We start from the raw sequence: 6,000 nt of genomic DNA, 5'->3' as shown, positions 1-6,000 counted from the left end.
TGTGCAAAAGAACTGCCAAGTGAGCAAAGGACTCCAGGCTGAGATGGCAGTGGGGGATTGTTTTCTTTTCTTTTTATTGGAGATGTTTGTCCTGTGGCTGGAGGGGAGCCACAGTAACGAGAGAAACTCATGCAAGGGACTGCCCGGTTTGAGGGAGATGGTGAGCTGGAGCTGCCCGTGAGTGCTCTGCTAGAGGCAGCACCTCCTGCCTTGGCTGTTGTGGCCTCTCTTCCTTGTACACGTTGAACAACCTCACCTCTTCCCTCTGGCAGCTCCTTCCTGAGTGCTTGTCAGCGTGGTGGTCTCCTTTACAGCACCAGAAGTGCTGCCTCCGAGCAGTGTGTGCCAGCAGTGTGGTGAAGCTGCAGCCTTGTTTACAGCGTAGCTTCTTGGCCCTTGCTGCATGGTCCAGGGAGCCTTGGTAAAGGGGCAAAGTGGAACGAAGAACCTGTCCAGCAACCTCAGTCTCTTTCTGGCTCCTATGTCCTTGCTTTGGGCAAACTTGGCAAAGCAGGTTCCCTTTCTGGGTTGGGGGTGAGGAGGAGATCTTAGGAGGGCTGGGGTTGGCCTCTTTATCTAAAGACCTGGACCAAACTTTTTTCCCTTTTCAATTTTTCTGCATCTGAAATATTTTTTTAATGGTTTCTGCATTCTTCATGAATTCTCAGTTATTTAAAAAACAAGAATAAGATGTGAAATATTGCAGGCATTGCATGTAAAATGTGACCTGCTTTGCTAATTTTGAATTAAAGAGTATTCTTTGAGGCCTGCTGTCCTTATTTTTGTCATTATCTGAGCATTTTTCCTTTGGTGTATGTGCATGTATCCAGTGATGCAAAGGCTCTGTTCCAGTCATGTTTACTTAAGCAGGAGGCTGTAGTAATTTTCTATTCTGAAGTCTGTATTTTCTAGGAAGGCTTTGCACTGAAAAAAAGTGCAAATCTTTTTTCTTCCTCCTAAGTTGCAGTTTGTCAAGATGGTCAATAAAATGGATGTTCTCAACTCCCTGCTCTGCAGGTTGATCCAACTTCTTCTCACTTCATGTGTTAGGAGCAAGGAGACTGCTTTAGGCAAGGTGGCGCCCAGTGGTGTAACACAACTGCTGTCATCCTTAGGTTGCACTAAGACCCTTACAAACAGTTTCCTGAATGTACATATTGATGTCTTGTTGTTCTAACCAAATTGCCTTTGGGGGGCTAAATGGAGTAAAGAGCTGAAGTTCTTGTGTGTCACTAGCCCCTCGGTGCAGTGCTGAGAGGCACGGAGGGGCACGCTGGGTGGGAGCTGTCGCCTGGTTATCATCTTCCTGAGTGGAGCTGCACTGAGATGTAGCTGCATCCCTGACAGGAGATGCCACAACATGCACAAGGTGGTGGTGGGCCTGGTGTGCTGGTGCAAGACCAGTGGCACTAACTTGCCTGCAGAGTCTTTTCTTTTGGGGTGTGTGGCAGGGGAGAAGGACTGCAGGAAAATCCGAGAACAAAAGAGGTGCAAAATGCCCCAAACCCTTGCTGCTGACTGCATCTCACAGCATGGTCATAAACTCGCTGTGCAGATGGAGTTAAGTTTCTGAACCCAAAAGTGTGTGAATGTTTGACTCTACAGCTTCTTTTGTACCACATGCTCTGTGCCCACACCTGCAAACACAAGGGCTGCTCCAGGAGCCCATGTTCTGCACTTCCAGGTCTCTGATATAGGTTGGTGAAACCGAAATCTGTGATAATCGTTTCTGTGCTGGAGCAGGCTGAGGTGTGCAGGATGGGTGACCTCTGGAGCCTGTGGTCTTTCCAGAGCCCTCCTCAGAGGGCAGTGGTATATTCAGCACTAGCCTTGCTGCAAGTACTGTCTTTTCCTTCCTTTTCTCTGCATTTTTAGTACTAGCTCCCTTGGCAGGAGCTAAGGTGATATGTTCTGGTGATGCTGATATTGCATGTTGTTAAGGTGAGGCGGGGAGCATGCTGGACAGTACTTCAGGGCCAGGATTTGGGGTATAGCAGGAAAAGGAGCTGTTTCCATCAGAAGGAAGAAAATTTCATGCTGGAGTCCTCACTATGGGCCTTGCGCTAATGAGTATTTCATTCTAGCAAATGCCTGGAGAAGCTTAGGTCAAGCCTCATATGGGCCTACAAGGCTTCATGCGTTGGAGATCTTGCAGGACTGCAGTGCTAAGGGAAGTAGGTTACATCTTGGGCACTGGGGGCCCGTGGCAGGTGAGAACATGGCCTGTCACTGCCAGCACATTGAGCACCAACTCCTGCAAAGTGTCAAGCTGAGAGGAGCCTCTCCGAGGCAAAAGCTGTCCCACTGCTACGGGACCCGGAGGGAGAAGTGTTGCTCTTGCCTGAGCTGGGGGCCTTGTTTGTTGGAGATGAGAGACTATGCTGGAGTGAGGAAGATGCTTGAGGTAGTGCTAATACCCTGCATATGCATGAGGCTCAAAGATTAGAGTATCTGCCTCTTCATTCAATTCAAGCTTTAACTAACTGTCCAGTTTCTCTGGTGTCAGTGCAGCAACTGGACTGTGCAGTTACACTTCTGAGTCCATCAAATGTTTTATACAAAGTGGGCCAGTCTGGCCAGAGACGCCAATGCACTTTCTTACAAGACCAAGCAAACACTCCCTCTTGGCGACACCTTGACCCCTTGAGTTAGAGGTGGGGAAGAGGAGGGACGGTAGTGCAAACAAAAACAACAACTACAACAACAAAAAAAATCTTCATCTTGTGAGCTTAGCAGGTTGCACAACTGCTATCTAAACAGATGTTTTGGAGGTATTTGGGTGCCTCTGTCTGGCAGGGTGGCCTGGCCTTGTGCTTGGGCAGCTCTGTTACCAGCTGTCATGCTCTAGCTTGGCTGTGCAGTGCGCAGCAGCCAAAGCCTGGAGCCCTGCAGCGCATCCGCCTTCCTCCACATGCATTCACCTTGTGACATGCTTGCTGCGTAGCTGCGGGACCTCTGCTCCCCGACTTGCAGGCAGCTCCTGTGCGACTCAAGTACATCTTTTGTTGTTTTGTTTCACTTTTTTCTCTGTTAATTGAAGAAAACAGCATTAGACTGAGGTGTGGGGAGGAAAACAAGAGCAGCAATTGTGAAGAGTGCATGTGTTTTAGTGTGGGGCTGCCACGCCGGAGGGGGGCACTCAGGCCCTTCTGCTGCTAGTGGGCAGGTAGCCTGGTCCCTGCTCCCCTGCCACATGCTCATCCTTCTTTCTACAACCTACTCTAACAACTCTTGACTGGGAAGAAAATGGTTCAGTTTTTTCTATTGGCTTTTCTGCCCTCTGCCACTGCATTCAGTGGGTTTGTTTCTTGTGGTGGGGGCTGAGGAGACCATCAGAAGAAAGGCCAGAGGCCCTGGCTGGAAGTGGTGGTGGCCAAACTAGCATTCAGTGTTTGCGGAACCCAGATCTACACAGCAATACCAGCCCTAACCTTTCAACGGGTGGTTGCTAAACACTTGGGTTTACACGTGAAGTCAGGAGACAAGCTGGCTCTCTCTGTGAGCAGAACTATGAGTGTGGCATTCATAGAGATCTGCGGTCTGCACCTCCTGCAGCACCTTCCCCATTGCTAAACCTGCCTTGGCCTCTGAACACCTCCCTGATTAAAAGGCAGTGCAGGGCCATGGGCAGGCTGAAGCTGTTTTGGGCGATGCATGGCCTGAAAGCCAGTGCTGAGCAGCTGCTGCTTTCCACTCAGCAGGTACATGACCTTGTTGCTTTGCTTTGCCTTGGTCTTCTTTTCACAAAGCTCCTGAACAGCTGTCTACCATAGGTCTGCTGACCACAATTCAGGAGTGGCTGGAGAGATAATACAAATATATGCCTCCTCCCCCCAGGAGATCTAGGTAAAGTTGCTTTTTTGCCTAGGACAATTCAAAAGAGACAAAAAAATAGCATTTGTTTAAATAAATGCTAAAAGGTCAAAATTAGGGAAGTTGTTAGACTTGTGTGAGCTGACAGTGTTACAGCTACTATCAAAACCTCTGGCATGGTAGAAAAAGAGCCAAGCTGCAAGAAGTATGTGGCACTTTGGCGAGATGGGAAAGCACAACTTTAGCAGCTAAAAGTAGCATTTTTGTGCCTATTAAAATAGTGGCATAGACACAGAGCAGAAAGAATTGTGGCAAAAAAGGGGTCTTATTCATAAGAGAAGGACCAGGGTGATCCTGAGCCTGTACAGTACATTAGCAGGGTTTAGTTCAGACTGAGTTAGGTTGGCGGGTAAGCTCAGATTGAGCCAGTTTCACTTGCGCATTTGTATGTGGTTGCCCTCGTGTACATGTGGCTACACCACACATTTGTAGGGGACCAGCACTCCCGAGGACCCAAAGCAACTTTCAGGTAGGGAAGGTGCAAGGATGACGAGCGGGAACTCGCCGCACTAGGGCTCGGTTATGAGCTCTCCTGCCAGCAGCAGTCTCCCCCCTCCCTCAGCAGCACCTTCCCATCCTCCACGGGTAAGTACTGCAGTTGCATCGCGTGCCTACACCTTATCCAGTGTTAAGGGCAACAGCCAATCCTTAAAGGCATTTAGCTGCCTAATTTCCCGTCATCTTCTGTCAGGCAACAAGCTGGCACTGAAGCTGGGCTTTGCCCACGCTCAGCGCTGTGAAGGGCAGTTGAACAGCCCTTTGCTAAGGTCTCAGGCCTGAGCTGCCCTCAAGGTAAGGGGCACGGGCTGAGACCAGCTGGCCTGGAAGCTTGGCTTGAGGTTATCTCTGCTGCTCAGAGAATGTGAAGTGCATGCCTAGAGTCGTGCCCAGGTCTAGATGCTCTAACAAATCACAGAGATGGCACAAAGTAGAAGTTAATCATCTAACTTAGTAAAATTACTTAAAAACAAACGAACAAAAAACTTCCTCCTCCATGAAGGCATCCACAAGGATTTTAAGGTTTATGATCCAGGCTTCCTTTAATCCTCCAAAACGAAGTGGTTTGTAGCATTTCTAACTCTCCCTCAGTTCCTCACCTATTACTCAAACTCCCCAGATGCTTTTATTTAGCCCTTGCAGAGTCTCTGTAGCAGTTTAATCCAGATCACAGCCCCTAGGTCTAGAACTGTGACCAAAGAAATGCTGTGTGGTGCTCTGCACATCACGGCCACCAAAGCAGAGAGCGGCAGGTACTTCCAAAAGCTCTTTCTTAGCACAGTGATCACTGTTACCTGTACAGGAGCAACATACACCATGCATGATTTAGGCATGATTTAGATACTTCATTATGAGTATGTTTCTTCTGGACCAGGTAGTTTTATGTTATCACTTCATTTGGATATATAACTCTGGTATATACAGAGAATATCTATCTGTGGAAAACTATAATTTTCAACTTTGAGTCTCGAAAGCAAAACTTTTTTTTTTTTTTTTTTTTTAACACAGCTTGAAGAAAAATGAGTTGCGTGTGGTCTTCCACAGGAAAAAAAACTGTAACAAAAGAATATGGTACACAAAGAACATTTTCCTTTTTTTTAATAAAATACTATAATGTTCATATCTATACAAATAATTATTACAACCATTAAACAAAGTGTTACATTTAACAATAGAAATGTCAGAACTCTGAACAAGATTATGATTTGGGATATTTACACCTGAATGCAACACATTTGTAAAAAGATGTCAAAATAAACAGAACAAGATCTTATTTACACTTGCAAGATGATGTTCCTGATCATTCAGTATAATACTTCTACTGCAGATTTCCTTTTTCCATTACAAAATAGTACAGACTTCCCCCTGGAGCTGTATCCAAACAATTCACAGCTGTATAAAACAGGAGTACAGCAGAAAGTTCTGGACCAAATAAAAATAATTTACATCACTGAGGGCAACAGCGTCTGTGATTAATCTCCTGCGGCAAAATCCATATTTGCTTTCCTTCGCACAGTGAGCAGGCAGGAACATGGGTACAACACACTACCTCGGTTGTTTCACATTTGTGACAGCTGTAGCAGCATAGCTAAGTCCCATCATATTGCAAACTTGGAACCTACATGTAAA

The sequence above is a fragment of the Rhea pennata genome, chromosome 1 (genome assembly GCF_028389875.1).
Source record: "Rhea pennata isolate bPtePen1 chromosome 1, bPtePen1.pri, whole genome shotgun sequence".
NCBI lineage: Eukaryota > Metazoa > Chordata > Aves > Rheiformes > Rheidae > Rhea > Rhea pennata.
This window is presented reverse-complemented; position numbering follows the sequence as displayed.